General features: G+C 43.5%; 1 protein-coding gene across 12 annotated transcripts in view; it reads right to left on the reverse strand.

Annotated features, from left to right (window-relative positions):
• FOXP1 (forkhead box P1) overlaps nt 1-21,709 on the reverse strand; it is an 825,883-nt gene that overhangs the window by 229,418 nt on the left and 574,756 nt on the right. The window lies entirely within an intron of this gene.

Consider the following 21,709-nt stretch of genomic DNA (forward strand, 5'->3'; position numbering starts at 1 on the left):
GTAAACTAACGCCCATAAATTTCAGAGACACAGGTATACTTTCCAGACTTCTTGAAATGTATTTAATAATCTGTTCCATCTCCGATGTTATGCCAGCCCTAGAAGCTGAAATTAAATACAGAGTTTTATTTTACCTTCAGGCCACTTTAATTTTTTTTACACTTTCACTGAACAAAGAATGTGCCCCATTAGTGCCACATCTTAAACTCATTAGCCACGTAAACATGGCAGCCAACATATATTCTCAGAATAGGAAACACTGCAACAGTGCATCTGCTTTTCTATACAGTTTCTTAAACATTTTACTGGACTTGTTACGGTTGTTTGCCAAGAGTTTAATCCACGTAGGGCGATGGATAAAGTGAAGTTTGTCTGTTATGCTAACATCTGCATTCTGTCTGACATCTGAAGAGAGAACCTATGAGGTTCCAAAACCTCGTTAGGTTTTACGGGCCTGATGTTCAGCCGGTGATCAGCATTTTGCTGACCGCCGTCGGCATTATCCCCAGAAATTCGATGCCGGGCCATGTCCAGGCTCCAGCATGAAAATTCCAGGTTTATGGAGCTGGCAAAAACATAGCTGTTAAGTGTGGTGTTCAGCACTTAACCAGCTATGGGAAACTGCATAAAGTTAAGATTGACTTTTGGGTATTCCTAATTAAGTGGTTACCATGGCCAGTTAAACGTTGAATATTGGCACTTAACCAACCAAGCGCTGACTCTGCCCCCGGTTAGTTAGGTGCCATCGATTTGTGCTCGAGTCCTAGCAACTTGATGAATTACAGATTTAAAACGAAATCGGCTTTGTGCAAGTCCGGTAAGGTCCAGAATCATCCCCATGGCTGTCTTCAACATGTGCAGCCATCTGATTGCAAGTCACCCTCTTTGCCTGGTTCCTTTGATTCTTCCCAAACATGATATCCTCCTCCAATGATCTCTCTTCTGATGGTATGACCAAAATAAGACAGTCGTAACTTCATCATTTGGGCTTCGAATGACATAGCTGGTTTGATCTCTTCCAGAATCAATTTGTTAGTCCTTCTGGGGGTCCACAGCCGCATAAAAAATCCTTCTCCAACACCAAAGCTCAGATGAGCTAATCTTCTTTCTGTCTTGTTTCCGTAGCGTCCAGCTTTCGCATGTATAATTGACCTCTGAGAAAATGAGTGCTTGGACAAGTCTGATCTTCGTTTGGAATGTTATTTCTTTGCTTTTGAATACTTTGTCGAGCCTTCATTGAAGAGTGACCGAGTGCTAATCTGCGTAGTATTTTTTCCCTGCTAGTTGCTTTGTTTACAAAGCAGACCAGGAGATTGAAATCCTTTACAACTTCTATCACCTTCAAGTTCAAAATCGTCACCATTTTCCGTTTTCATGATCTTCTTCTTGTTTATGTTCAGTTCTAATCTCACGTTATGACTTTTGGCTTTGACTTTTCTCAGTAGATAGAGCATCTCTTCTTTGCTGTTGGAGATGAGCGTTATCATCTGCATAGCGCAGGCTGTTTATAATTCGGCCATCAACTTTGAAGCAAAACGCTCTCTTCTTGCTTGTATTGTACCTAAACAAACTGGAGGAGTGGGCGAATAAATGGCAGATGGACTTCAATGTAGGGAAATGCAAGGTCATGCATATAGGGAAAAAGAACCCGATGTTCAGCTACCAAATGGGGGGATTAGTATTAGAGGGAAGTAACCTTGAAAGAGACTTGGGTGTACTGGTGGACACAACAATGAAGTAAACGGCACAATGCGCAGCAGCCTCGAAGAAGGCAAACAGAATGTTGGGTATTATTAAGAAGGGTATTATGACCAGAACGAAGGAAGTGATCATGCCGCTGTACTGCGCCATGGTACGACCACAACTGGAGTACTGTGTTCAATATTGGTCAGAGAAGAGCGACAAAAAATGATAAAAGGTATGGAAACCTTTCATACGCAGAGAGGCTAGAAAGGCTGGAGCTCTTCACCCTGAGCGAAGACTCAGAGGAGACATGATAGAGACATACAAGATCATGAAAGGCATAGAGAAGGAGGAAAGGGACAGATTCTTCATCCTATTGGGAACTAAAAGAACGAGGGGGCACTCGGAGAAACTGAAAGGGGACAGGTTTAGAACCAATGCTAGGAAATTTTTCTTCACTCAGAGGGTGGTGGACACCTGGAATGCACTTCTGGAGGATGTGATAGGACAGAGTACATTAAGGGGATTCAAAGAGGGATTGGACAAGTTCCTGAAGGATACGGGGATCGAGGGATATAGATAGAGGTAGAGATAGGATCATGAAGGGTATAGACAGAAGAAACATGGGGATTAAAGGGTCTTAGACAAAGGATCACTTACAGGTCATGGACCTGATGGGCTGCCGTGGGAGCGGACTGCTGGGCGTGATAGACCCCTGGTCTGACCCAGCGGAGGCAACTTCTTATGTTCTTATGTACTCACTGCCATACTGGGAGATCGCAGGTCCATCAAGCCCAGTATCCTGTTTCCAACACTGGCCAACCTAGGTCACGAGTACCTGGCAATATCCCAGAGTAAAATATATTTTATGATGCATATGCTAGGAATAAGCCACGGATTTCCTCACATCCATCTTAATAATGACTTATGGATTTTTCTTTTAGGACGTTATTGAAACCTTTTTAAATTCTGCTAAGCTAACTGCTTTCACCACATTCTCCAGCAACGAATTCCAGATGTCACCCCTGCCACTGATATCAAAACCTGGAAGCTGTTCTGAGTTTCTGTTTTCTGTGGATTATTTTTAAAATCCTCCAAACTATCTCTAGGAAACAAAACTAGTGAGCAAACGAATGTTCAAAATAAGATATGCCATCTTAAAAAAAAAGAAAAAAGAAGAAGAAACTGATAAATACATCTATCCGGTATATAAAAATTATTCAAAAGCAAAGAGAGGCAGTTTGCAAATAGCAGGGCTGGCTTCGTTTACATATTATCCAAATCTGTTTCTAATATCCACTGTACACATAATAAATTTTTACAATATGACAAGAAAAATAAACTCAATGAAAATTCCCAATCTTCTGTTACACGAGCACACTATTGGCATGAAGTGTTTATCATTTTTGAGCTGTGACATCACAGCTAAGTAACAAATGCCCAGCAACACAAATACAGTTACTAAGAACTACATCACCTCAAAGGGTCATGATTACAATTATACAGTTCTAAACAGCACATTTTCCAAACATCTCAGTTTCAACCAGTGTGTTTAAAAGTTTATTTAACATGATCAGGACCAATAGCTGGGTGATGCCTTGCTTCTCCAGTTATCTTTTCAGTATGTACTATTAAAGTTTCAAAAGCACAACTTTAAAAACAGAACTTACTCTGCCTAATTTCATTCCTGGCTCAATTACATAGACCCCGGCTGATCTTAAAGGTGCTTACAAATTGCCTCGTTTCGATTCCTAACTCAGCTTCTGCTCTTCAAGTTGCTAGGGACAGGTGGCGCTGTGGAGTTCCAGAGCAAGACATTCTCTGGGGGCGCATGGCTACTCCAGTCTAGCCTAGGCCATTTGGAAGGGGAGACAGTTAAAAATGGGGACCTCTCTCCTCACAGCAGCTGAGAACAAAGACACACAGTCACAACTTCCTTACCGCCTAGTTCCATTTTTAGCCAGAAACCAGAAAGGGGAGCAGAAAACGGCTGGTCCAAATAGAAAAAAATTTTTTCACATCTTCTCAAGTTTATTTTTCATAAAAAAAAAAGTACACCTAGTTCAATACAACCATGAAGGTATTCAACATAGCTGACTTTCTGGTTGATTATTTTGATCTGTTGCTGTAAATTATTGCTCAAATGTTCACATTTAGTGCTCAAACTGTCCAAATCCCCGTAAACATACAAGGGTAATGCTGTGATTATAAAACTGACCTCTCTTCCCCCCCCCACCCCACCCACCGTATCTCTTTCATTCTCAGTTACACAGCAAGCACTTGAAAATCTGCCTAAATAATACTAGAGGGGAAAACAGAGCTTATGATCACAGAAGGCAATTTCTTCAAGGAATAGAGTCACTAGGTATTATCCCCATATGTCCAGCTGCAATTGTTCTAGTTTTAACTCAGCTGGCTCTCCTGTCTGGGCGTCGTGCCAAGTGGACTGGTCTGTCTCATCACTGTCACTTCTGTGGTATGGCGCTTACACCCAACTGCCATTATTCTGGGCTTCGGGACATTTTCTAAGCAAAGAACCAGCCTGTTGTTGTGTGCTACAAATTTGCAGAGCACACTGTGTGGTGTGGAGATGTCACAAGAGCGTGTGGCTAGCAGCAGTGAAGGAGGGGAGGGGGGGGGGAGAAAAGAAAGGGAATAAAAGAACCCAGTAGTTCAAAAAATGCTTCATCTACTCGAATTGACAGAAAAGCGACCTCTGCACTTCATCAGAAATTCCTGCAGACTTACAAAATAACGGCGTTGCTTTTATCACCCACACTGAGCCTCATATGGAAAAATGGAAAACACTACATCACTTGACCTTTGCATGCCCTCTTCTCAACCACAGATGAATATTATGTATAAAAATTGTAAATCAACTGAAAATGTAAAAAAAAAGACAACCCATTGTAAACATTACACATGATATACATTTTCTTATATGAAAATGGGTCTATAGAATTCTTTCACAATGCGATCACATAGAAAAATATTAATTTCTGCAGGCAGGGCTGTATGATTCCTAAGGCTGGTCGCACATCGGCTTCCTTGCTACGGGGTTCACACTGCCTACATTTTACACTTAGCAATCAGGAAATGAGCAAGCAACTGCAGGTCAAACTGCAAAAAAATATTTGTTTATCTTACGAGAATAGTGAGCTTCAGGTCCCAACAGTTCACTGGAATGGTAACTCTGGAAGCTGAGAGTTTCCATTTCTCTCAAGTCAAAAAAGGTATGCCTTGGATACATCAGAACACAGCAAAAAGCATATGGCTCCGTATTAAACAGTTTACACATCATATTATTGTGTGTGTAATAACATGCTAATTGAACTTCTTTTTAATCAGAAAGCTAAAAAAGTTTTACATGTGCATAAACTGATCCACTTTTTCTTTAACTGTTGATAAAATTGATTACTTGTACTATTTAATCGAGATGGTGGATTGTTAAGAAAGAAACTTCTTAACAATCTTATATCCTTAAGCAGTGTGGACAGAAACTCCTCCCCCCCAAAAAAAACCCAAAAAACTAGGCAGACTGGATGGATTGGTTGGTCTCGGGCCGCTGCTATTTAATATATTCATAAATGATCTAGAAACAGGGACGAAGTGTGAGATAATAAAATTTGCAGACGACACCAAACTATTTAGTGGAGCTTGGACTAAAGAGGACTGCGAAGAACTGCAAAGGGACTTGAACAAACTAGGGGAATGGGCGACGAGATGGCAGATGAAGTTCAGCGTTGAGAAATGTAAAGTATTGCATGTGGGAAGCAGAAACCCGAGGTACAACTATACGATGGGAGGGATGTTATTGAATGAGAGTACCCAAGAAAGGGACTTGGGAGTAATGGTGGACATGACAATGAAGCCGACGGCACAGTGCGCAGCGACCACTAAAAGAGCGAATAGAATGCTAGGTATAATCAAGAAGGGTATTACAACCAGAACGAAAGAAGTTATCCTGCCGTTGTATCAGGCGATGGTGCGCCCGCATCTGGAATACTGCGTCCAATATTGGTCACCGTACCTTAAGAAGGACATGGCTTTACTTGAGAGGGTTCAGAGGAGAGCGACACGTCTGATAAAGGGATGGAAAACCTTTCATATGCTGAGAGATTAGAGAAACTGGGTCTCTTTTCCCTGGAGAAGAGGAGGCTCAGAGGGGATATGATAGAGACTTACAAGATCATGAGGGGCATATTGAGAGTAGAGATGGACAGATTCTTCTAACTTTCAAAAAAATAAGAGAACAAGAGGGCATTCGGAAAAGTTGAAAGGGGACAGATTCAAAATAAATGCTAGGAAGTTCTTCTTTACCCAGCGTGTGGTGGACACCTGAAATGTGCTTCCAGAGGACGTAATAGGGCAGAGTACGGTAGTCGGGTTTAAGAAAGGATTGGACAATTTCCTGCTGGAAAAGGGGATAGAAGGGTATAAATAGAGGATTACTGCACAGGTCCTGGACCTGTTGGGCCGCCGCGTGAGCGGACTGCTGGGCACGATGGACCTCAGGTCTGACCCAGCGGAGGCATTTCTTATGTTCTTATGTCTTGAGGAAGAGTGTGGTGTACACTGCTCCTTGTGAGTGACCCTGGGCAAGCCACTCAATTCTCCATCGCCACAGGTACATTAAATAGATTGTGATCCCACCGGGATAGATAGGGAACTTGTATGTAAACCGCTTTGAGTGTGATTGCAAAACTACGAAAAGGCAGTATACAAGTCCCAATCCCTGGCAGAAACCCAAATAGTAGCAACATTCCAGAGCTCCTATTGTGATGTCATAATGCCTCATTCCACCAATGTCTTAGGGCCAGCCTCATCAGTGATGTCACAATGACTTTGTTGTTCTATACTTGGCTCACTTCTGATATTGTATTGGAGGAGAACGTGGTGCAGTGGTCAGAGCTCCAGCCTTCAGGTTGTGGGTTCAGACCCTGCTCTTTTCCTTGTGATCCTGAGCAAGTCACTTAATAGGGAAAACGCTTGAAGTACCTGTATGTAAACTTTGAATGTGGTTGTAAAACTACAAAAAGGTGCTACATACATCCCAATCCCTTTCCCTTTCCTCCCCATACGCTATAAATGTTATAACTTTGTACCATCTGAGAAATCTGTTTTCCAAAATCACAACAAAATTCCAACATTCTTCAAAATATTTGGAAGCAACTCATACACTGAACACACCAACTTACGCAACTTCCAAGTTGGAGATTAATGTTTTTGGAACATTTAATATCTCCGGTAAATTCTAAGTCATTATATTTGAGGCATAGCTCCCTCAATTCAAAATCTTCCTGATAATTCCGATGCAATCATGTAGATGAAGAATCTTCACAGAAGCACTTGTTGAAGTGCTGCAAACCGTCATCCCATCTGTTACTTTCTTGAGTTTAATCTTAAGTATTAATGAGTCACTTGTGGTCTCATGTTGATACAACATCTTCAACACAGCTGCATGCCACATGAACCCTATAGGTACTGGCAGTTTCCAACAATGCCTTGCAAAACTGCATACCTTTAACTACTTAATCTAGAATACTACAAAATACTTTGTGGGGTTTTTTTTTCTCTCTCTCTCAAAGCACAAATGCCCTATCAGTGAGAGTCCGACAGTATTATTCCTAATTACCTTATTTTTTCACTTTTGATCCTGTGGCTCTCATAATTAGTTACCTGGGGCTGCATTCCAATTTGAAGCGATGACAAGAAAGTGATCCATGAAAAAGTAATAAGTTAAATCCAATTTCAGCCTTCCTCTAATTAAATGCACATGGAACTAATGACTCAAACCCAACCATTTCAGTGATAATGGTAATTAGCGAGGTGGGAGTCGCTCTCTCTCTCTCTCAACACTGTAGGTGTAAACCACAAGGTAAAATGGTAAGAACGCTCTTAATTACATGTGTCATTTTGTCAGCAATTGCACATTTTTGACCAGTGAAGTCTGTTTCATTAGTGTTATAATTGTCATAAGAAATTTTTAAAAAAGCCAATCTCCAAACCTTACTAAACCCATATTAAGCCTTATGACCTCTCCTGAAACTCAAAACAAGGATGTGTCATTGGAAGAAGATCATTTTGCATAACTGATATCACACTTCAGTTACATAATTAGCTTTGATTACTGAAGTGCTACATTAATACATTTTAATTAAGTCTTATGGGGAATGGATAGGTAACAGAAACCAGATTTCTGCCAAATTTTATAACCAATTGGCTGATAACCACCACAGGATGAAATTCTCTAGAAGCTGCTCAGTTGCCCAGGAAACTTGTCACTTGTGTAATTCGCGCCTAGTTTCAGATCTTAGGGTCTTTTCAACATTTTTGTACCACGTCTATGAAAAATACCAAGGCCAACAGTGATTGGAAGTAGAGAAAGACACGGCGACAGAATTCATCACTATTCCCATCCCCGCGGATAACTGGGAAACCATCCCCATGTCATTCTTTAAGGAGAGAAGGAAGAATCAGAGTATGAATGGGCTGATGTAGAAGGACTGAGGTTGAGATAGACATTTAAGAATGACACAGGATGGATTCCCGCTGTTATCCATGGGGATGGGAACAGTAATGCATTCTGTTGCTGTGTCATTCTCTAGTTGGAAGTCAAGAACAGAAACCAAATCTTTTACCACAACTTAAAATTAAGGCATCAGGTTTAAAAAGAAAAAGTGCCTAAATTTCAATATTTTTCACCCAATTAAAACTTTATTTCGCCATACTCAATTCAAAAGCACATGAAAGGGGAGGACTTAACTTTTAAGCAAAGTCAGTTCTGGTCTAAAAACTCATCTATTCTAGGATGCATTTGGTTAGCAAGCCTTGGGACTGGGCTCATGACCTTCACTTGGGATCTGATATTCAGCTGGCAAGGATCAGTGTTTTTCCTGAACGCTGCTGGCATGATCCCCAGAAATTCAATGCCGGGCTATGTCCAGGCTCCAGCATCAAATTCCCGGGTATATAGAGATAGTAAGAACATAGCTTTGGTGAACTGCATAAAGAAACAGGAATGACTTTCCCCCCTGTTTTACTAAGGTGTGCTAGCCGATTTAGCGCACGTGCTAAAACGCCAACGCGTTCATAGAATATAATGGACGCATTAGCATTTAGCGTGCGCTAAATCTTGCCTTAGTAAAAGGACCCCTTTATATGGCCCTATTTCTACAATTAATGTGGCCTATTAATTGTTGACCCTGCCCCCGAAACACCTCCAAAATAGCCAGACACTTTCAGTGGCACTAGCTCATTAAGCCCCGAACAAGTGATTTAACCTGCCTGGAGCCATTTCTGGCCACTTAAATCACTTTGAATATCAACCTCTTGATAACCCTGGTCTTCTGTTTCTCTAAACCAGTCCATTCTCCTGTCCTGTCTATTGATACATTCATTTCTCCATAAACTGGTTCTTTTTCTTAGGAGTATGGGCATATAGGTGCCATTTATAGAATCAGGCGCTGTTGAGCGCAACTGGCAATCATCCACTAGGCGCCATTTATAGAATTACGCCTATTGGTGCCTAAGCAGTAGGTGCGGAATCCTTAAAAAACACTGCCAGGTTATCTTGGCCTAAATGAGTGCACCAAGTAAAACCATGGCCAAAATCTGCACAAATCCGCCCCTAACCATACCTACTTGCTGGAAGGAACCTCAGAGTAGATACCTACTTTGAAGTGGTAGGTGCCTACCGAGTTAGGTGTCCACTGGCTAATTAATTTTTTTAATGGATTTTATTAATTTTTTAATTATGCCTTCAATTAATGGTGATGATTAAGCCAATTAAAAAAATTACCACCCCCCCTATGAGCGTCAGGGCAGCGTCGGAGCATTTAGCGCCCCAAGCCGCAGTAGAAACCTCTACCATGGCTTAGTAAATTAGGTGCCTGAATTGGCTAGGATGCTTAACTTCAGGTGCCGTTTATAGACTCTGCAAATAATGAATAGTACTTGTGAAAGGATAAGAGTCACTAGAGACAACACTCCTATATCCAATGAATAAATACTTGTCTATTCTTAATATTAATAATGAGTGTATGTGTAGACTCAGTGTGATTGTTAAGCTATAGGGATTCTGCCACTGCGAAATCTCAGTTTAAATAAATCGGCAGGCTCTATTGCAAGCCGCACCCACACCATCATTGGCATACACGTGTGATATAACACAAAAGTGCTTCGAGTGATAAGTCATTAAAAAGTCTCTCTAATGAATCTAATCCAAAGTTAATAAATTACTAAATGTCTCCTCGACGTTCATATTCAATAGTACTTAGCTCAACAATGGCGTTCAAATTTCATCTAAAATTCATTCAGTCAATATGTCAATGTATCCAATCCTTGACTTTTCTTCTTCAATTGAACAATCCTCACTGGTAAAGTTTATAGAATCTGGGCAATAGCACCTGCTTGCCCTCTAGTTCCACCCTAAATCTATCGGAAATATGTCAGGCCCACACAACTATCTTCTAGCCTCATAACAAAAGTACGGGTGATCATCTCATAATATGTCTTGTACTGCACTCAATGAGAAAAATAGCTTCTTTTTAAATTAAAAATCTGTGTTCCTTGTTGGAGGCATATAAGTGCTGTGCTTTAGCAGAGGACACCTCTGGGAGGCCATTTCAATGTAAACTAAATTGCCTCTCACCAATCAGGAACATTAATTGAAATTACAGATGGTTCTTGTCAGAACCAATTTTCTAGGAAAGGACTAAAAAGGATCTGAAGTGGCATCAGCATTGGTGCTGCCTGATTCATCAATTTAAATCGATTCACTGATTCACATCGGCGAATCGATTCAAATCGATTCACTTTCTTAAAAAAATCGGACTCACTGATTCATTGAGTCCTGAGCATGTCTCCGATAGCAAAGCAGCAGTGGCGGTGGCTGGCGGGAGGAGGCAGCAATCGGAATAGGCTGCTCCTGTGCCAATCTGCCGGGGCCTTCCTTCACTGATGACATGGCAGAGGGAAGCCCTGGTGGGGCAGGCCAGAAACAACCTGTTCCAAGCACTGTCTCTTCTTGCCAGCCACTGCTGCTTTGGGAGGCCTGTATGTCAGATTACATGGCAGGGGGCAGTCGGGAGGTGCTGCTCAGGGAGATGGGAGGAATGGAAAGCCACTGAACAGATGGATGGGAGAGAAGGATGGAAAGCTACTGCATGGGGAGGAGAGAGAAACAATTGTTGGACATGGGGTGGGGGAGAGGAAGGGAGAGATGTAACAAAGAGGTAGAAAGGGGTGAAAAGTAGAAATCCTGTATATGGTGGCAGGGAGGGAGACATGTTGGACACAGGGTGGAGGGCAGGGAGAGATAGTCCATGTGGACAGAGAAAGAAATGGTGCACATGATGATGCAGGGAAGGAAGGGAGAGATGCTGCATGAAGGAGAATAGAGAGGTTTGGCCCAGGGCACAAGGCAGGGGGAGAGAGAGAAAGAAGAGAGATGGTAGACAGTGGGAAAGAGATGTTGACTATGGCAGTGAAAGGGAAGACACAGAGATAGAAGATGGATGGCAAGGAAAAAGAAGAAAATGTCAAATGAGCAGGAGACCCTGGTGAATGAGTTAACTCAAGCCAAACAAACCAGAGCCTGGGACCAACATGATTTGAATAATAAAATGAACAGACAACAAAAAGGTAGAAAAAATAATTTTATTTTCTATTTTGTGATTACAATATGTCAGATTTGTAATGTGTATCCTGCCAGAGCTGGTGTTAGGTCCTAGCTCATGCTCTCTGTCTAACAGAGAGAGGAAAAGTATTTTTTTGTTTATTTTGTTTATACCACAGCGCTGGCATGGGTTTTGGAGAGGGTAAAGGAGGGTGGGTGAAAAGGCTACAAAATAAACCCGTCAGGACTTTTGAAAAAAACAACACCCAATTGGGCGAGAAAAATGAATTGAATCGAAAAATCAATTCAATGGGCCAAATCGAATCGAATAATTTTTCCTTGAGTCAGGCAGCACTGATCAGCATAGGACTGTGACAATGCAACACCTTCTTTTGCTGCTAAACTGTGTCCAATATATGAGCATGTGGAACAGATAGATGTATGAATGACGAATGCTATAAAATTTGATTTATTTACCATGCAAAGCATCCTAGCATACTCTGTCAGTATCAGTGACTTTGGTGATCAGGGTTCTACTATTTGACTCTGTGGTCAGCCAGGTATTCTGTTCAGGTACCCACTGTATGCAAAAATTAACTCTTTTTCACTTTATTACCACTGGAATAGAGCTGCACGGTACTTTCTCTTATGAGAAAATGTGTCACCTCATTTGTTTCTAATTAATGTATTCATGCTGGCGACAAAAATGCCCAAAGATCTAAAATGAATTACCACCGAGAAACAATGGTCAAAGCTGCAAAATAATGATCAATAAAACTCTTAATGTACAAATAAATGAATCGGAACTTGTAAAGAAAGGACATTCAGGGCTGTAAACACACCTACACTGCTACAAACTCCTTTCACATTAATTTAAGGCAACTTTTAAAGCTATACATACATATGGTAAATATTTGTTAAACCAGTCATCATCTAAACTCATGACTTTGATTGCACTTTTATGGTTTCTTTCTAGAAGCTATTAATCCACTGTCATGTTAAATTATGTCTCTTGGCAAGTTTGCGTCATCAGGCTGTGAAGTGGTCAAGCAAGATTTAAAATGAGATAACGTGTGCAGTTAAGTACAGTTGAAATACAGAAAGACACTTTCTGCCACCGCACTGCAGTCTTCTGAGCTAAGATCTCACATTTCACTACTTAAAAAAATATAGGACTTGCCACTCTAAACAGTCATGTATTATTTTACTACTTATAGCCTAAGTGGTTTATATTCAGGTACTCAAGCATTTTTCCCTATCTGTCCCGGTGGGCTCACACTTCATCTAATGTACCTGGGGGAATGGGGGATTAACCCCCTCTTCTATTAAACTGTGCTAGCAGTTTTTAGCGCAGTGAGCTGCGCTGAATGGCTCGTGCTGCTCTCGACGCTCATAGAGTTCCTCTGAGCGTTGGGAGCAGCGCGGGCCATTCAGCTTGGCACTCTGCGCTAAAAACTGCTAGCGCAGTTTAATAGAAGAGGGGCTAAGTGACTTGCTAAGGGTCACAAGGAGCAGCATGGGATTTGAACCCACAACCTCAGGGTACTGAGGCTGTAGCTCTAACCACTGTGCCCCACACTCCCCTAACAGATAGCACATACTGGGCCCATAGAAATGAAAAGTTCTGGGAGAGGAGGCATGCTCTTAGTATATGATCTCCCCGCTCCTTTTTTTATATATTTCAAACTAAAACAGCATAGGAGTGGCCTAGTGGTTGGAACTGCTGCCTCTGCACCCTGAGGTTGTAGGTTTTATCCCAGAACTACTCTTTGTGTCACCTAATCCTCCAATATCCCAGGTACCACAGTTAGATTGTGAGCTCACCGGGACAGATAAGGAAAATACCTAGAGTATCTGATTAGATTGCTTGTGAACTACTCAGATGGCTACCACTAATGGCGAAATTCTGCACAAAAAAAAAAATTCAATATGCTGTGCAAAAACATTCATGCACAAAATTAGCAAATTTTGCAAGTTTGTCAAAATTTCAACAATATTTTGCTAATTACTATCCATATTCCATTTAAAATGTTTTTCTTCTACCTTTATTGTCTGAATGTTTTATTTTTCCATCGTGTTGGTTTCAGTTTCTTTTTTCTGCTTTCCTGTTGCCTACTAATTCTCCTTCAAGTGGTTGCTATCCATTTGTCTTCTCTCTCCTATCTATTCCCTCACACCTGCTTCTGACATAGTGATCATTAATTTTTATCTCTTTTCTGCCTCTCTTACCATTCTCCTCTTTTTCACTTTTCAGTTACCTATCAAATTTTCATCTTTTCTCCTATTCCTCATCTCATTCCTTCCTCAGCCCCTCTATTCCTTTTCATCTTCATTGTACCCCCATTACCTTATTTTTACCCTCTGTTATATCTATCCTCTGTTTCCTTGCTACCCTCTCCAGGTTCTACCCTTATAAGCATCTTCCCTCCTCCACCCTTATAGCCCAGCATCTGCTCTCTCTTCCTTACCTCCCTACGCTCATAGCCTGACATCTCCCTATCTCTTCTCTGCTTCACTCTCCCCCATGGTCCAGCATTTCTCCCACTCTTCCCTCACTCCCATTTCCAACACCTCCCTCCTTCTCCCCCTCCACTTCCTGTGTATCTCTTCTACCCTCTCATCTACCTCTATTTACAACACCTCTCTCACTCCCTTCCTTGTGCCATGTCAAATCTCTCTATCCCCCTTCATGCACCATTCTCTCCCTTCCATTATGTGCAATTTCTTCCTCTCTCCTCACCATGCATGTCTCCCTCTCTTCCCCCTGTGCCAATATCTTTCCTTCCTCTCACCCCTTCCCTCCCCCTGTGCCACCAACTTTCCTTCCTCTTAACCCCTGTACTCTAAGGCTTGCTTCTTCGGGTCACGATATTGGCGACTCTCACATGGTGCCTGCTGATAACCCAGAAGTCTCCCCTCTGCTTAATCCCATTGGGTTAAGAATGGAAGGCATTTGCCACTTCCAAGACTTTCTTTAAGGCAAGATTCAGTTGTTGAGATACCCACTGTTGTGCCTTAAAGAAAGTCTTGGAAGTGGCCGATGCCTTCCATTCTTAACCCAGTGGGTACCAGGAAACAAGAGGGATGGGACCCAGACACTGATCCAAGCAGCTTGCTCAGACCTTTGAGAAAGGATGGTTTATGCCTCTCCATCAGCTGCAGAATTTGGAAGCCTTGGTATGCTTCGACTGTGGAGAAGTAGGCCAATTTGCCAAGGAGTGCAGAGAATCAGAAGAAGATATCCTGGAAAACAACTAGGTGGCACCCCATACTTATAATTTTGTGGTTACTCCCTGCTCAGAAGACTGCAATTTTGGCGATACCCGAAGGAACTGAAAAAATTCTGGCAGCTCCGCTGTCTGACCCTTTCAATGTGCATTTGGAATCAGAAGTGGTCCCGGAGGTCTTGCAAACAATGAAGTGGAAATAGGGAGGAGGCTGGGAGCTACAGGCCCGTTAGTCTGTCCTCTGAGGTAGCTAAATTAATGAAAATACTCTTAAAAACAGAGGACAGTGTGGTTTCTGAAACCCAATAGATTGCAGGACCCGAGGCAGCATGATTTTACTAGAGATAGATATTATCAGAGAAATTGGATTAATTTCTTTGAGTGGGTGACCAGCAGGGGTGGGCTGCAAACAGTGGGGTGCAAACAGGGGAGTTGCCCTGGACCCCAAGGCTCTAGGGGGCCTCCGGTCCACAGAACAAACAATTCACTCTTCTTTAGCACATTCCATGTATGCTCAGCAATCTGGTAAAATAAAATTCACCACAGAGTTAACCAACAATTGCTCCGACAGATAAAACTTTCCTTCTCAAACCTATTTAGATAGTGATGTTCTACAGAGGAGGACATGAGATAACAGGATACATTTAAAGCCTATGGTTATTGCACCAGTGAGTCATAAAGAGAGCTAATGGAGAAAGGTGGCGAGAGAATATTCTTCATGGGACTTCACCAGGCTAGTTCTGTATGTGTTTGTGCCAATACCGTGTAATCTGAAACAAGCTTGCCAGCTAATATTTTCAGTGACTCTATGCAGGAACCACAAATTGTACATAAAAGGCATCATTTTGGTGGTTGTTTCACAAGTCAATTTGGTAAATCCAAAGTCCCCTATAGCAGTGTTCTTCAACCTTTTGACACCTATGGACTGGCGTAAATAAAATTATTATTTTGTGGACCAGCACCGGGATAAGTCGTGCCCATCTCCACCCAATCTCCACCCCAGAACCCACCCCCATAATAGTACTAATTATAACACCATTTTTTCCATTCATTTTTCATATATACACACACAACATTCATTCCTACCAGAAAACAGATAACCCCATGCAAATATGGGACCAAAAACTAAAAGTACTAATATTTACAAACAAACCCTAAGATGCAAGACTCTGCAAGCAGTACAACCCCAGAGGAAAAGAAACAAATGCTTTCATTCCCCATACCGTTGTTGTCTCTCTCCCTCCATGCTTTGACTTGCCTTCTGGCCTACCCCCAGTGTTATCTTTGGGCCGGTCCACGGTGCGATCAATGCGGCGTCTTTGGGCCAGCTCCCTGAGTGCTGCAGTGCACAAAACTGTGGACAGTGGCTCCTCGCGCGCATCCCGTGCCTCATCTGGAAGCCTTCCCTCTTGACGTTGCGACATCAGAGAGAAGGCTTCCGGTTCAGGTGTAGTATGCGCGTAGGAGCCTTTTCCCATGGCTTTGTGCACTGAAGCCAGCCCAAAGATGCCACATTGATCGCACCATGGACCAGCGGCTGAAGAACACTGTCTTGGGCCCTCTGGACGTACCAGCCCTGCGGACTGGCAGAAAATTTCTGTGGACCGGCACCGGTCCACGGACCTGCAGTTGAAGAACACTACCCTAGAGTAACATGTCTGTTCTCAGCTGTGGAGCTCTTTAGTGGGATAAGCGTCAAAGGGCCCCTTTTTAAAGCTGCAGTAGCATGCCCCGGTGCAACAAATGTGATGCAGCCCATAGGAATTAAATGGGCTCTGTTGCATTTGCCACACAGAAATTGCTACCACAGCTTTGTAAAAGAGGCCCAAAGTGTCTTAACGGTAGAACCAACAGCCTGGGCCAGTTTCCATGCAAAATTTCAGGCAATTCACCACCCTAAACCATTCTTCAATAAATCCAATAAAAAAATGGAAACGTCACAAATTTCACCTATAAAGAACACCATCACTGCTAAAGTCACAAAGTAAATGCACCCAGCAAAGAGCTGTTAACTTTTGAAAATGGCTAAATGACCTCACTGCTAGGTATGAATCCTGGAATGACTTTTCTGTGGTAGAATACGTATTACTATCAAACAGGCATAACCTCAAAGGGTGAGGTCGCATTATGCAAGATTAATGCCAGACTCTACAGCAAACAGTGTCAAGAAAAAAATATAGTGTTACTATGACTCGTAATAACCTGAAAATGAAAACTAGCCTCTTACCTGAATGGCATTTAGGGCCCGATTCTAGAAACAATGCCATACAACTAACTTAATTGCTTTAATTAGTTTTGATCACTGCTGTAATTGATCGCGCTGTTAAAAACCGATTAAAAACTCGTAAAAAAACAAAGTATGCGCCAGTAGAGAGCTACGAAGGTGGGCATCATAATCGCATCTAAGAAATGTCCAATGGCGCCTAAGGTCAAAGTGGACATGGTTAGGGGGCGGAGTTGACCTTAGGCACTGTTAGGTTCGTTTCTCCAAAGAAAGAACTTACGTGTCTGCAACATAGGCCAGTAAAACCCCAGCCTACACTGTAGACACCTAAGTTCTGTGGTAGGCGCCGTTAGCCACGATTCTTTGAACATCGCCTAAGCGTAATTGACACGCAGCCGGCGCCATTTTTTTTTTTGTAGGCGGCTGCCAATTTAGGTCCCTTAGAATTTAAGCGAAGCAGTCACACTTTGTTCTTTGTTTTCTTTAACCAAGACACTAAATCCTCCTGTTTTTAAAAAAAAAAAAAACTAAAACATTGCCATTTTGCCAATGCACTTGGGGGTCTGTTATTTCTAAGAGGACCTGCATCGTTTTCAAAGCTGTAAGAGCACCAGGAGTGAAGGGGTTGAGGGGGTGGGGGTGGGGGGGAAGGAAAAGAATGGGCAACCATTTGAATCACTGAGTGACAGACTGGGCTAGCTCTCTGTATACATTAATAAATTAGAATTTTAATTGTGTCTCTGACTGCAGGAGATGCTCCCAGCACTTTAATACCTACCAACAATTGGCAATGTTAGAGAATCGGCAATGTGGCCTCCTTTGTTGACCTCTGCAACACAATTCCCAGTCTGACTTCAGAAACTGTTTAGTTTGATCCTTTCAACTTATTTGAATCGTGACAAATAAGCTCACAGCTGAAAGGTCAACACAGTCATATTTCATCCTCTAGAGCTATTCTTAAGACACCAGCACAACAAAGCACTCCTTTTAGTACCTGACACTGGACCTGGCTAGCAGAACACCTCATTAAAAATGTCCCCAGTGGTACAGTCTATTATAAGACATATGGATCACTCATGGATTTACCAAATAAGATATTTTTCAGAACTATTAATATACACGTAAGGACACCACTCACTGCCTTTCATAAAACAAACTATTTACACAACGGCCGGGATGGCTCTTGGTTTCCCCCAAGTTAAAAGTTTGAATGTACACTTTAATTTTCTTAATGATATTTGCATTTTCTTCCTTGCAATATTACAGTGCCTTCTCGTATGAATAGATTTTAAAATGTCTTATCCATCCTGAACTGTGGGAGGGAAGGAGAGCGGGGTACAGAAGACTGAACCACAAGCACAGAATTACAGACCACCTTTGTCGCTCCACGCTCAGTCCCTATAACCACCATTGGATGCATAATGAGAACAAGAGAAATTGGCAGACTGATTTTGATTTTCTTTATTTAGGAGAGAGGGAAGGGAAGTTATCAAGCTGAGTTAGGACGCTAACTCTTTGTTATTTGCTCCTTAACAAAGTCGTACCGTGCTAAATAGTAGCGAGATCCAAAGCTTACAAATGACTTCTGTGCTAAACCAAGCCCACATTTTACTCTCCCTTAATAACTTTCCCCCTTAGTTTAAACACCAGATCAAGAGGGTTTATATAAAATCTTTCAGCTTGAAAGTACTCTGCAGTTACACTAGTCTCAAGCCACTTTAATACTTGAGATATGGTTGAGCTTAACATGGTAGTTCCTGAATTCAGCCCGTCATAAATGTTAAAGAAATCTCCATGAATATTTGTAGCGCACACATAACCCATTTAATGCATTGCACAGAGAACTCAAGTTTTAGCAACAGTGCCACTCATTTCACTTTTCCCACATATGCATTTTGAAACCAGTTTCCGAAGAATTCTAAGGTAGCTGAATTACCTTGCATAGCTCAGTTTTACAATGACTGCACAAACTTAAATGAGTAATATCATGCAAAACTAATTCTGGTTTTCAAAACAAGACACACACAAGTATGTTATTACAGAGATTGCTTACAGAACTTTATAAATACGTATGTGGCCAAACATGTCCAGGTTAAAAGTACAGAGAGAGCAAGAGTCCTATTCAAGGAGCCCTCGATGGTGAGGAACACAGAATGGCAGTACAAGCATCCATGTTCCCAAGAGTTTGCGTTAATGGTTGAAAAAGAACAGTTGTAGGCATTTATAATCAAGGGGAAACCAGTCTCTGGACAGTCAGGCCCTGATTCTCAAAAAGTGCGTCCCGATTTTAGGCAGCTGTAGGCGTCTTACAGCTGTCTAATCAGCCAATCGGGATGCACGTTTTAAAAAAAAAAATGCTCCCCAGGCAGGCCTGAAGGCACCTCCGGGAGCCTAGGGAGACCCGCAAGACGCCTAAGCTCGCCTAAGGGCCTTAGGCGAACCTAGGTGGCCCTACGCGTCTCCCTAGTAGAGGAAGAAACCTTAAAAATGTAGGCCAGCAAAATGCTGGTCTACATTGTAAGTAGACGCAGCTGCTATACTTATCGCGGCAAGGGATCTCTCTGCCGCTATAAGTATAGCGGGCCACGGCCTGTCCGATCGGATGCCCCCCCCCCCCGACATTACCGATCTCCCTCCCACCCCGACACTACCGATGCTGGCAGGAGAGTGCCCAATCCCTCCTGCCCGAAGACAGCGCACCCCCCTCCTGCCCGAAGACGGCGCACCCCTCCTGCCCGAAGACGGCGCACCCCTCCTGCCCGAAGACTGCACACCACCCCCCCGGCGCTAACAACCCCCAAACTAACCTGTTCTTCAGGCCAGACGGTTCTTTCCCGTCTAGCCGGTAAGCCCGCCTCGTCGAAATGAGGCGGGCTCGCCCCTTCCCGGCCCATCCCGCCGAAGCCTAAGGCCTGATTGGCCCAGGTTCTAGAAGCCTGGACCAATCAGGCCTTAGGCATAGCGGGTCCGCCCATCCCCACTTGGCCAATCAGACCTTAGACTTAGTGGGGATGGGCGGACCCGCTATGCCTAAGGCCTGATTGGTCCAGGCTTCTAGAGCCTGGGCCAATCAGGCCTTAGGCTTCGGTGGGATGGGCCGGGAAGGGGCGAGCCCGCCTCATTTCGACGAGGCGGGCTTACCGGCTAGACGGGAAAGAACCGTCTGGCCTGAAGAACAGGTTAGTTTGGGGGTTGTTAGCGCCGGGGGGGTGGTGTGCAGTCTTCGGGCAGGAGGGGTGCGCCGTCTTCGGGCAGGAGGGGGGTGCGCTGTCTTCGGGCAGGAGGGATTGGGCACTCTCCTGCCAGCATCGGTAGTGTCGGGGTGGGAGGGAGATCGGTAATGTCGGGGGGGGGGGCGGTTGGTAGTGTCGGGGGGGGCGGTCGGTATTGTCGGGGGGGGGGGCATCCGATCGTACAGGCCGCGGCCCGCTATACTTATAGCGGCAGAGAGATCCCTTGCCGCGATAAGTGTAGCGGGCCGTGTCTAATCTAACCCGATTCTCTAACCCGCGTCTGTAACATGGACGCCGGTTACAGAATCGGGGTTTAGTTTAGGCCGATTCTGAATAGGACGCCTCTCCCGGGCGTCCTATACAGAATCAGGGCCCCGATCGGACAGGCCGCGGCCCGCTATACTTATAGCGGCAGAGAGATCCCTTGCCGCGATAAGTGTAGTGGGCCGTGTCTAATCTAACCCGATTCTCTAACCCGCGTCTGTAACATGGACGCCGGTTACAGAATCGGGGTTTAGTTTAGGCCGATTCTGAATAGGACGCCTCTCCCGGGCGTCCTATACAGAATCAGGGCCTATCGCCTTCAATATAGGCGGCCTGCCTGGGGAGCATTTTTTTTTTTTAAAAACGTGCATCCCGATTGGCTGATTAGACAGCTGTAGGACGCCTACAGCTGCCTAAAATCGGGACGCACTTTTAGAGAATCTGGGCCTCACTGTCTATCCCAGCTGATTAGATATCTCGTCTCTCCCAAAGTGGCTTCTTGCCAAGCGCTCTAAACTGAGCCTTCAAAGCCGCAAAGGAAGTGCTTTGGTTTAGGACCCTAAAGATTCCATTTCTGCCCTGCCCGTGCCAAAAATCCAAATGTGTCCTATTGTCTGGGCACTTTGTCAAAACTCTAGGGCTGCTTTCCTTGCCCTACAAGAGAAGGTGCACTGGAACTCACTTCTGCCAGTTCTCAAGATGCCTTTTTATCTTAGAATCCTGGTGGAACGATGGCATAACAGCGGTGTTGGTTTCACGCTCTCTAAATAACCAACTCATTCCTCAGACATCATCACTCCTGGTCGCTAAAGTCTTAGAAAATGTCCTCTCTTGGATCTTATCAGATAAGCCAGTGTCTGCACAAGCGCAGGGGCCCATCTGGCCGCAACCCTGAACCTGTCACTTCGGTGGGGGATCTTGAAGGAGGGGAGGTGCAGGGAGAGGAGGAGAGATGCTGGCAAGGGAAGAGTCGTCGTCGTCGGCTGACTGCCTTGTAGGACGTGCCTCTTACTGCGAGAAGCATGTCCTATAAGCAGTCAGCCCGTGCCTGCGCCTCTCCTCCCTTCTGGCGTCTCGTTGGGGCACACAATTTGCGATACACAGCTTAGGGTAATGATTAATTACATTAAGGCCTTACAAATCTGTAGGTGATGAGATTCATCAGTGCATGTGCCTAGTAGGTATCTCTTTACATTCAGAGGTACATATAAGTCATTCATACATTGGGTTTTGGCCAGGTACTAGTGACCTGGATTGGCCACCGTGAGAATGGGCTACTGGGCTTGATGGACCTTTGGTCTGACCCCCAGTAAGGCTATTCTTATGTTCTTATGGCGTTAAGAAAACTCATACACGACCCATCAAAGTGGCATCTAACTCTTATTTCACACAGATGAAAGATGAAGACCTAATGAGAAAGCAAATACATATTTGCATCCTTTAATAAATATGCATATCC

Source organism: Geotrypetes seraphini, chromosome 17 (assembly GCF_902459505.1).
Source record: "Geotrypetes seraphini chromosome 17, aGeoSer1.1, whole genome shotgun sequence".
Taxonomy (NCBI): domain Eukaryota; kingdom Metazoa; phylum Chordata; class Amphibia; order Gymnophiona; family Dermophiidae; genus Geotrypetes; species Geotrypetes seraphini.